At 32.3% G+C, this 12,521-nt stretch overlaps 1 protein-coding gene across 6 annotated transcripts in view; it reads left to right on the plus strand.

Annotated features, from left to right (window-relative positions):
- Positions 1-72: 72 nt before the first annotated feature.
- The window catches only part of LOC118184259 (uncharacterized), a 31,718-nt gene continuing 19,269 nt past the window's right edge, over positions 73-12,521 (plus strand). For 2 of the 6 annotated variants that reach the window (XM_035353905.2, XM_035353906.2), the window contains exon 1: positions 90-277. The gene's annotated coding sequence lies outside the window, so the exon portion shown is untranslated. Of the gene's footprint in view, positions 278-12,521 lie in introns of all 6 variants that reach the window. The other 4 variants (XM_035353901.2, XM_035353900.2, XM_085823352.1 and 1 more) reach the window with 3 other exon arrangements.

Here is a 12,521-nt window from a genome sequence, read left to right on the forward strand (position 1 = left end):
GCAAAAATTTCCCAGCGTGGTATATGAACTCAGAATTTGCAAAAATCTGAATGGCTTTATATGCTTCATGGCAAAAAATAAAGTATCAGTGTTATCCTGAACAGAAAATGTTTTTCAAGTTTTTAAATCGAAATTTGGCATCATTTGTTAGCAGTTAAACGCGGAGTGAAACAATTTCTTGTTACGTGATTAATCTTGGGGTAATTTTTTCCTCGTGTTAAATGCTATTAAATTTATTTGGGACCTTTATTCGCTCTTAATATGATTATAATTTGAGGTACAGTATATAATGTAATTTGCATAATTTTGCTTTCTAAACAATAGAAAGTTACTGATATACGATATACTAATTCAACATATTGGGTTACTTTGCCCAGGCCATTTAATTTTCAGTTATGAAGTCATTAAATGGAAGAAAATACTTTAAAGTTTTATACAGTCGAAATATAGATCATTTAATGAGTAGTTAATGTGTAATAAATTGGGATGTTTCCAATCTTTATGTAATTTAAACATTGACGAATTTAGTTAAGACCTGTATTTGTCAAAATATAATTATTATGTATTTTAAGGTACAGTTTGTCGCTCTTAATATAATATAATTTGAGGTACAGTATATAATGTAATTTTGCTTTCTAAAAAATAGAAAGTTACCGATATACTAATTCAAAATATTGGGTTACTTTGCCAAGGCCATTTAATTTTCAGTCATTAAATGAAAGAAAATATTTTAAAGTTTTATACAGTTGAAATATAGATCATTTAATGAGTAGTTAATGTGTAATGAATTGGGATGTTTCCAATCTTTATGTAATTTAAACATTGACGAATTTAGTTAAGACTTGAATTTTGTCAAAATATAATTATTATGTATTTTAAGGTACAGTTTGTAATTTATTATGTTTAATTTAGCTATCTATAAAATAAAAAGTACCTAATATGCCAGTTGAACATATTGGATTTCTTCGTGAAGGCTATTGTAGGCGTGTTTTATTTGATAATAATTTTCATTTATAAAATCATTAAATGAGAGCTTAATTTATTTCTGTTAATCAGAATTTTATTTCATGTCTCATAATTTATGATGCGAAATATTCTTTAAAAATAATATTGAAAACTGAAATTTTTTTCTGTTAAAAAAAAAAGAATGAGTTACAGATTCTAGGAAAACTCTTTTAGTATTGTCCATTGTGTGTTTCAATACAAAATTTAATTTCAGGTGTCTTTTTAATTAATGCTGTTTCAAAGATTACTAAGTTGGACCTATGAAATTCTTTGATTTCATAATTTGAAGTTATATAAAGTAAATGTAACAACATAAATATTCTTCAAAAATCTGGTTAAATTAAAAAGGAATATTCCTTGAGAGTTTGAATATTGTGTGTAATCTGAGAAAACAGTGAGACTTAACAGTATTAGTAGTTTCGGCTAAAGTGCTGAATCACCCACTTGTTTGTTTGGTGCTTTTTACAAGAGTAAGAAGAATTGGATTTTTGTCAATTTTCTTTGACTTTTTAAGTGAAAATAGGTCGATGTGTACATGGATAAAGTCAAGGGAGTGCAGTGCCATTTTTGTGCAATTATGGGATATTTTTTTAAGTGAAGATAGGTCGATGTGTACAAGGATACCTAGTATGTGCAATTCTTAAAGATAGGTCGATGTGTACAAGGATACCTAGTATGTGCAATTCTTAAAAACGCGCCAAGCAGTGGGCACGTAGTTTTACATAAGAAAAGTATTTGTCTGTCTTGCATTATATGTAAAGTGGGGGGAAATACATTTTTTATCTGATGTCCATCAATTTTTTTTAACCTTTTATGTGTGCGAGATAATGTATACAAGGGTTGGGCAAAAATGTTCGAGGATCTGTTGAAGAGACTGCATGAAATAACAAAAATGTTCTATTTAAAATCTAAAATTGAGCTATACTTGTTTGTGTTTGCTGCAAACCATTTGGATATTGCAGTTTCTTTCTAGTTGCAGTTTAAGTGAGTTATATACCAGTTTGCCGAGTTTCAAAGAGGGAAAATTTTTGAACCTATGTAATAGATAATTCTTCCACAGAGTAGTAAATTTATTTGGTACGGTCAAAAGTCGTTAATCTGGACTCGTCAGGATTTCGGTGATTCCAGATTATTGATTTTTCCGGATTATAGATCATCAGTTTAAATCTGGTAAGATGGCGTGCAGAAATTATAAAATTAAAAATATGGAACAGTAATTTATGAAATAAAGAACAATTATGATCGAAAGGGTATCAAAATTTACAAAAAGTAAAAGCTTAATATTTATTTGTTTACTTTATTAAACATTTCTTTCAATGTAAGTTGTTTAAGTTGCTTCGTTTCATGTGATAATACTTTATCTTTAATTCTATTAAACAGACATAATTTCTTGTTTAGTTACAAAGTTCCGCTGTTCAAGTAATATAATTGCTGTGTCGAGAATACCGACTATTTTGTCAATCAAAATTTTTTCGTTTTCAATAATCTTTGTGTCGCTTTCTTCACTATCGGAAGCGAATTATAATGACGAGGAACTTGATTTAAATCATATCAAAGACGGAGTACATCGAGATGAAATACTACATTTAATAAGGAATTATAAGCCAAATAAAATAAAAACATCTGCCCTGAAGATAAGGATAATGCTGACAGATCAACTTCCAATTCATTGCGCGCCGCATCGTCTCCCTCCCCCGCAGAGCAGCGTGAAATTGATAAACATATTTCGGAATGATTAGATAATCAAAGGATATGCTTTTATCCATTTTTTGCAGCAATTCCACTTTCTGTTTAATGGACTTCGAAATATACTTTCGCTTTGTAGATCCTTTACATATTAGTAAATATATATCGGAAATTCTATTTGACATAATCGAAAGTTCAAGCTTACTTTTATAAAATTGCTGTAACAGTCTGCAAAAAATAATAAGCCGGATCCAATTCGAAGATTAAGGAACAACGCAATCTGCAACAGTAGCTGAATTACATAATTTTAGCTTAGCTTATACCGTCCGTTATACATTAAACGCGCATGCGTAAATGTATTATGCACATGCACACACGCATATTCGCAGCCGTAAAGGTCTTACGCGAGGCATGCGCAGAAAGTTTGTAGCTTTGAGGTCCAGATTATTTGTGTCTGAATTAACGACTTTTGACTGTATTAGGTATTCAGCTTAGAGTCATCATCCTGATAAAGCCAGCATTTGTAAAACTATTCATTGTATGTCAGAAAAATTGTTGCGTTGAAGGTTTTGGTCAAAGATAAGAAAAGAATTACAAATGTAACTATTGAGCACATAATGTGCTTTATTCATGTTATTCAGGTGATAACATTGGAGCAGTAATTTTGCATTTTATACAAGTACATAAAGCTTTTTTCTAGTTGCAGTGTAAGTGAATTATGTAACAATATTCAGGGTTTCTGAGAGGAATTAAAAAAGTAGTAAGTTAAGCATTATACTAATGAGTCGTCATCTGGTATTATACATATGCAAAAGCATCATTAAAGAAAAAGATTTGGGCCTTTATTTCATATTTTGACTTTCATACAGCATGCAGTTTCTTTAACCACTCTTAGTGGCACGGGTTTTTTGATCTGTCATGAAGATCTGTATTCAGACACTTTATTAGCTAAATTTGTATACTTAATTACTTTAGCCTCTATTTTCATAAACTTACATTTATTAAGATGATATTTATATTATTAAAGTAAGAAAGCAAAATATTGTAAATTATAAGCTAATATATAACAAATGACAAAAAAACTTATGATCATATAAAGCCGGCCGTAATGCTCAGAGGGTTAAATTCAAATTTTTATTTATTTACTTATTTATTTATTTATTTATTTATTTTTTTTAAGTTTTTCACTTTGAGCATTTGCATTTGGTATTTTGATCCTTGGCAAAAAATTGTTGCTAAGATAACCGATATACACCTTATTTAGACATAACATAAGGAAATAACAATCTGAACTCGGAGCTTATGAATACAGTATATTATAGTATTCATAATCTGGAGAGAGTATTTGAACTAATAAATATGTACTTCGTTTCAGATTCTTTCCTTTGAAATGATTCATACAGGAAATGTTGCATTGGGAAAACATGATTACATTCAAACAACATGATTACATTCAGTGAACAAACATGATTACATTCAGTGAATTCAGTCTGTTTCAGTGAATGACGAATGTAGGAATAAGTAATGTTCTTTTACATAAAACTGTAAGAGCCAAAAATGGCAAACAGTACATGTAGTAAGATGATTGTTGAGGTATTGATAGAGAATTTTCTATTGTATATCATTTACAAATTTGATTTTTTGCATACTTTTAAATCCTGACAGTAAGTAGGCGTCTCCAGGATGTTCAGTTTTTGGAATTCTGAAGTTAGTATTTTTCATCCGTATTGGATGACATTTCATTTACTGTAACTATAAGAATATTATCCTTGGTTCTTTGTTTGGGATAAATACTGAAATGTAATAGTCACAATGTAAAAATAGTAAATAATTAAAATGATTTAGTTGTTCAAAGGTTTCGATTAAAAATTTTGGAATTGTCATCCTTTAAAGAGCAGCAGTTCTCAATTTTTTTGTATTGCACAACTTTTAATAAAGATTTGTCATATAGATGTTATATCTTCCTCTTTCAGAATAATGACTGCCTTCCTGAGTTCCTTGTTACAGTATTCTCCCAATATAACTTATATGTTGTATTGTTTTAATATCATAAAATTAGTAAATTGTAATGAATAAATCGGAAAAATATGAAAGACTGATTATTACATTCTTTCAAATACATTGATAGCACATGTTTTAAACCAAAATATAAAATTATTAATGTACCATATAATTGTTTTGAATGTTGGTTTTTGAAATTGAATAAAAAATGATTGAATTGATTCATTTATTGACTTGATGAGATCTGTAAAGCCCTAAGCATTCTTGAAAAGTGGTTTTGTACCAACCACAGTAAAATGATAAACCTCTAATTATTTTAAACTAGATTAATATGTAACTGTTTGCACTAAAACAAACATTTTAATTCATTTGATTGTGTAAGAAGTATATTATTTGAGAAGTGAATGAATGATAATTAATCAGATATGTTTTTCTCCAAACATACACTCTTAGACAAAAAAAACAAGTACCAAGAGGATATAAAGCAAATTGGACACAAATTGATATGCGTACAAGTTTCGATGGAAAATGCAAAATTTTACATTTTGGCTGCCAATGAATGAACGTTTGTGACTACAGCGCAACTGGCAGATATTTAAGAGGAGAAATTACGATTCCAGGTCATAAATTCTTCACGAATTTCATTCTGTGTACTCTGGTAGACAGTAACTATGCCTTGCATACAGGTGCGCAAACAATGCATCATTATCATCGATTGTACATGCAACTAGTGACCGCAAGGACCATTCATAGACAGCTCGCAGGAAGGGGGCTGAGGTCACAGTGTCCCTTGCGTCGATTACCATTGACCTCTGTACAATGTCAAGCACATTTGCAGTGGTGTTGTGCTCATTCGCACTGGAATGTCACTGACTGCAGTAGAATAGTCTTCAGTGAAGAGTCCTGCTTCGAACTGAGCCTGATGGCAGGCGAAGGCAAGCCTGGAGACGCCCCGGACAGTGGTGTGATACCAACCTGTCTTCCGGCAGACAGGCCGACAACAAGGAGTGGTGGTCTGGGTGTCATTTCATTTCATAGTAGAACCCCTTTGGTTGTCATCTGTCGCACAGCAAGGTCGCCGGATCTCTCTCCTATTGAGCATGTTTGGAGCATTATGGGCAGGGCCCTCCAACCAGCTCGGGATGTTGATGATCTGACGCGCCAGTTGGACAGAATTTGGCACGATATCTCTCAGGAGGACATCTGCAACCTCTATCAATCGATGCCAAGCCGAATAACTGCTTGCATAAGGGCCAGAGATGGACAAACGCGTTGCTGACTTTTTCACTTTGTGAAGCTCTATCACTTCAATAAATCATCCAATTTTTCTTAAACTGTAATCATTTGTTTTTCTGTACATGTACATCACTTCTACCGATTTTGTCCCATTCGGATAACTCCTTCTTGGTGCGTCTTTCCTTCTTTCTTTTTTTTTTTTTTTTTTTTTTTTTTGTTTTTTTTGTTTGTTTGTTTGTTTGTTTGTTTGTTTTTTGTTTTGTTTTTTGTCTAAGAGCATCTTCAGATTTTCAGCAATTGTGTATTTTGACCACTTTTAGTGGTACAATAACTTATTCTATAGGGCACTTCAATTGCATTTTTATCATCTATGTTAGTTAATAATAGATGAGATTTTATATTAGGGCATTTAAACAGCTGATATAAGTTAGGAAATTGTTATCAAGTGATTAATTTGTTCTGTTTTTCAAATTTGTTAATTTGAAAATATTTCTAACATGTACAGAAACAAGTTTCAAATGATAACAGATGAAAGTACACATATAACATATACAGTCAAAAGTCTTTAATCCGAACTCGGCGGGACTTCGGCGATTCCGAATTATCGGTTTTTCCGGATTCTAGATCGAGAATACCGACTAATTTGTCAATCGAAATTTTTCCATTTTCAATAACCTCTCTGTCACTTTCTTCACTATCGAAAGCGGTATATAGAAACATGCTTTCGCTTTGTAGATGCTTTGGCAACTCCAGAATCGGAAACTCTTTTTGACATAATCGAAAGTTCAAGCTTACTTTTTATAAAATTGCTCTAACAGTCTGCAAAAAATAATAAGCTGGATCCAGTTAGAAGATTAATGAACAACTCAATCTGCAACATTAACTAAAATAGATAATTAGATAATTTTAGCCTAGCTTATGCTGTCTGTTATACATTAAAAGCGCATGCGTAAACGTATTATGCGCATGTGTAAATGCATAATACGTTCACACATGTGCAGAAAGTTTGTAGCTTTCATGTCTGGATTATGGACGTCCAGATTAAAGACTTTTGACTGTATCTGTATCAAGTTCCAACTGTTTGATGTTAGATATTTTGATATTGAAAAACTTGTCTTGTGTTCAAAATGTTATCAATACTGTTAAGCATAAAATCTGCAAATTAACACTAACATGTTGATTATTCTCTGGCTTGGTTTATTTGATTATGACTACCTAATGGGAGAAGGGCCTTCATGGTGGGCTTGTGAAATTAGCTTTTATCCACGTTATACATGGGTAAAACCAGTAAAACATCCACTTAGGCAGTCCGTTTGTCTAAATTCAAATTATAAGTGTTCAACGACTTTACCACTTACCTGCTGGTGGGCATCTTGTGGCACTGTAATAACAATTATTATTGAACTTTGGAATGTGTTAGTTACTTCATTTTCAACCTCGATCAGAAACAAACAAAATGGATGGTTGAAGAAATATTTGCAATACTATGATGTCAAAGCAACTAAGTATATACTACTAAGTAGGATATGTACTGGAGAAAATATGCTGTCTGAATATTGAATTTCAGTCTGAAGATTTTGGAATATACTTATTTCAATAAAAATATAAATTCAGTACCATGATGGTGAAAGTAGATTTAAAAATGATCATTTGGTGATGATTTGTAGCCAGTCTCGATGTTCTTGCTGTAACAGTGGTACATGATGATGATAAAATGCCATCGTATTTAATAGTACAGTTCCTTCACCATGATACTGAAGACAAATTAGATCTAGGTGATGAATAGAGATCTTTTAGTTTAAACTAAGATTTAAATCTCTCTTGTAAAATCATCCCTGAGTTTTGGCATCTGTTATGTAATGTAAAAGATGGACTTTAATATTCTAAATATGAGATTGTATTTACAGTTGTTTTTGTTAAAGTATGCATACCTTGATATACATCTCAAGATGATTTTTGCGATCGTATATAGGTGGAAATAACAGTGAATATGCATCATGTGTGTGATGTTATTGTAATATCTAATGCCTCTAAGGTTAAGAGCTGTAGCAGTGTTATGGGATAATGAGGAATACAGTGTTTTACTAAGATTTAAGATGCGTCCACACAACTAACTGCACTAGCAACGCAAATCGTAAAACGAAACTCGAATCTCTGGCGAAAGCTGTCCAAAGGAAGATAAGAGCGAAATCTGCATTTAGCTAAATAGAATTATCAGAGGAAAAAAAAAAATCTTGTTTTGCTCAGAGAAGGCTGCAGTCTGTTGTGAAATTTTGTTCATTAATTAATTGAACAATACGTGATAAAAAATAAACAGTTAATATTTGTACAAATAAGTTTTAATGCAAATTAAGATTTATGAAATTGTTTTGATGTATAGTACATTAAAGAATTAAAGGACTTGAAACTCCAACCACCTTATAATAAAATCAACTTTGTATTTGTAATGGTTCTTTCCCCCCCTCCCTTGGCTTGCTTGATTATATGTGGTGTGGGAGTACATATAAAGGAGTCTGTGTAATAAGTAAAGCATTTTATACTTTAATTATTCTTTATATATTTATTACACATATAAATTTGCTGGAAAAAGTTCATCAAATAAAATTTATTTGCTGCAAATTCAAATTTAACGGATTGTAGGGAAAACTTCATTCATAGCAAAAGATTAAAATGAACTGATTTTTCTATCCCCCTACAAAAAAGTAAATATGCCTTTTTACGTAAAAAATGTTAGTATCAAATTTTGATTTGTAGTGCTTTTAAGTGATTGCTTCTAAGTGTAAACTGAAATTCTATCAGTTTCTGTATTAATTTTTTAATATAATTTCTGAATTTATATGCTTGTAATTAAAGTAAAATGGAACTCCACTAAAATATTTGTCCTGTTGAATATTAGATGTGAATAACAGATCTTTAATTTGCATTCGTTCTGTTAAAAAGCATTCCTAGGAAAGGTGGCCGTAATTCTTTAGATATTTTTCTTTTCATTAAATATACAATATATTGAGGAGATGATTAAAAAATTTAAGTAATATTAAGGTTTTTTTTTTTTTTTTTTTTTTTTTGTAATTCTAATAGTAATATTCTTTATTTTATTCATTCAGTGATTAAATTTAATAATTGCCTTATCAAATTGTGTTTCTTATTGAGACTAAATAGCTTTGCAAGCTCAAAACAGAATATTTATTATGAGTTGAGTTGATGGCTTTGATGCCAAATTAATATGTAAATAATTTTATTATTGGTGTAGATTTTTTGTTTTTGAATTTAGGCTCAAACTTTGAGTGTTTATTTAAAATTATGTTCAGAATAAAATATGCAACGAGGTAAAAATAATTTATACCAGAAGGGAAGATATATCATTATATAGTGGGTTACTGGTTTTTATGTACATCAGGTGTTTATGGCATAATGTTCAACATGTTTCTCTTTAAAAAGAGCACCTAAGGCTTTACGTTCCTCTTCAGTGCATGAGAGTATTTTTAGAAACTCCCCATTTAATTTACTGAGGAATTTGGCTTTTGTGGTTTTGGCTAAGTGACTGAGAGAATCTTCGAGCAATAACTTGCATAGATTGACCATTATTGAGGGAATATCTGGAATTTCCATGGTTGGTTGTTGCTACTGCTCAAATGGTTCTGCTGGGATTACATCAGCATTACTGTTAGCAAAAGCATCCAATTTTTAATTTTTATTATTTATTTTTTTGTATAAGCAGGGATTGCTCAGTTTTTTGGACTAGATGTTTGTCAGTTTTTGTGGGAGTTTAAAACACTCTTCATCATTGGGATTTGAAAACTTCATTCATTGAGTTTAAAATCCTCTTCATCATTATTCTTCACATTCTGAATCCACTTCAGAATATGGCGATGGTTTATCGTCATTAGACTTCATCAGAATCCACAGGAGCAACAGTAACATGGCAAAATTTTTGTTAAATCCAAAGTAATATTGGAAAGGGAAGACTGTGATTCCAATCTGACAAACCATAATGCAAAAAAGTGGTAATTTTACTGAAGCATGATTAACTGCGTAGCTACTATTTAGTTCGAAAATCATTAGTAGACACTTTATTACACAATATGCCTATTAAATTTTAAAAAGGTATATGATTGTAATCGCAAACACAAAATATCAATACTAAAGCATAATATAAAAGACCTATCACGCATGTATTCCTAATTCATTAGGAATACATGCGTTCCTAATTCCTAATTCCATTGCATGTATTCCTAATTCATTAGGAATACATGCAATAAACATAAAATACATGAATATTAACAAAATGTAAAATATTCTCATTGTAAAAATATGCTGTACACATTATCAATAAGGAAAAACAGACTGCAGCATTTTCTTTTTAAAAAAAATACTCTTTAAAGACATTCTAAAATCAAAAACCAATGACATTTGAAAAACACTCCAAAAAACAATCATACGAAAAAATAATTTAATCCTACCTGCATTAACCCTCTGAGCGGCACAGGTTTTAGATCCGTCCTGAAGACTGGTATTTAAATGGCATTTATTAATCGAGTTTGTATAATTACTTATTTTAGTCTGTATTTTCATAAACTTACATTCATTAAGATGATATTTGCATTATTAAACAAAGTAAGAAAGCAAAATATTGTTACGTTATTTTCTTCTTTGACAATTCATACGGGGTTCATGTGGATTTGGAGTGAATAACGATGACACTTGATGAAGTATCGAAACACACTTTATTTACCAATATTAATCAGGACAGCTCTAAAACACAGTCGTCGAAGATCTTCTATAAACACGCTGGAACAATCAACGACACAGCCTTCACACTGTCGGGCAATAACGGTGCAGACAGCTTCACTGCAAAGCAGCAGAGTACAGCTCCTGACTCTGCTCAGTCGTTCTCAGAACTCCGCTTACTCTCAAGTCTCTGCACGCTACGACTTGCAATGCACTCGACAACACACAGAGCACAGCTCCCGACTCTTCGGTTCAGTCGTTCCCGGAGCTCAACACACTCTTGGCGATGCACTAACCGCGATACACTAAAAGACTCCGGTGCACCTGACGACCCACTCGGCACTCGCTGCCAACTCGATCGACTCTGCACGGACTGACTATCTCGCACTGTAGACGAGGCACTCTCACACTGACTGCGGACCAGCAGGGTTTATAGCTTTTGGCTTGTGTTCGAGAACATTCTGGGCTAACCTGGTAAGAATTCGTTCCAGAAGGTTCTCCATCCATCCACGGCATATCACCAATTTTGTCGCCAAATGTAGCAAATCTGCCTTCCATTGCCATTTTATGGCAAACCTGAACTGGCTTTGTGGGGAAGCCGTCTTACCTCGCCTGTACATTTCGTAACAATATCTTAAATTATAGGCTAATATATACCAAGTAGGAAAACTTCTGATGACCGGATTAAGACAGTCATAACGCTCAGAGGATTAAAAAAAAATAAAAAGGTAAACCAGTTTCAACACTGATACAGAAATTGATGAAAGTCTTCAAAATATTCTAAAAAATCATTTGCAGTGATGGAATACCGCAGTGAAATCATAAAAATCCATCGAGGCTGTTTACAAACTTTTTTCAGGAGCTCACAAAACTGTAGCATACTTCATTAAGATAAGTTCTGGACAGCAAGATTTCATAAGAGATGCACCTTTTGCACAATCATGGGTGAAATCACAGCCACTCTTCAAGGCAGGTGTAGTTGCAATGTACGGCACTCTAGTGTTGTTCATACTTCAGGTCACCAAATATGCAATGGTTTATCGCCATTTGACTCCATCAGAAGCTCAGTAGAAAGGCACAAACTTCAGTTAACAGTTAAAAAACTATTGAGTATTTAAAAAAGAGAAAAACACATCTTGCAAGAGTTCTAACATTAACATTCGCAAGCCAATGCCGGACATCAGCAACGAACAGGCAGTGAAAGTGAGAAGTAAGTCTCTGCGAAAAAGCTCAAGTTTTCATACTTGTGCTATGGCTAGGACATATGCATCTTGCGCAGCAATGAGGAACTTCCCATTAATTACAGTGAGGATTTCTGCCATAAGTTTATCCAGGTAGTAATTTTGATCTTCAGTAGTCGAGCTTTTCTCGGCATAAGTGATGGTCCCTGCAGTATCAGGATTTATTTTCATGGTAGAACGTTCGCCTGATGGTGGAAAATCTCCATTTGCAGTGATAACATTGGCTCATGAAAGCAGGGCTGGAATGGAAGTGGCTACACGTATGGATAAGGAATCAAGCAATATAAATAATGTGGGCATGAACTAGTTATAACTGATTACATTGCTTTCATACACATTTTAGTCATTGATGATACTGAAACTCCTTGCAATTACTGTACTTTTATTTAATGACAAGTTTAAGCTTTTTGAACATTTTTTTAAAAATTAGTATTTATTATAAAACTGCTGTTTTCTACAGCTCAGGAGTACCTTCACTGCAAGTTGGGAACTGCTGCCTTAGGGAAACAGTAAGCAGATACATTTGTTCATTTGTTCAACATTCTTTTGTGGTTAAGACACAATAACATGCCAAACAAATACTAATTCAGAAGTCAAACAACAAAAATCAGCATTATATTTTCA

The sequence above is a fragment of the Stegodyphus dumicola genome, chromosome 9, assembly GCF_044657685.1.
Source record: "Stegodyphus dumicola isolate Sdum_Otavi_A_Nest chromosome 9, ASM4465768v1".
Lineage (NCBI taxonomy): Eukaryota > Metazoa > Arthropoda > Arachnida > Araneae > Eresidae > Stegodyphus > Stegodyphus dumicola.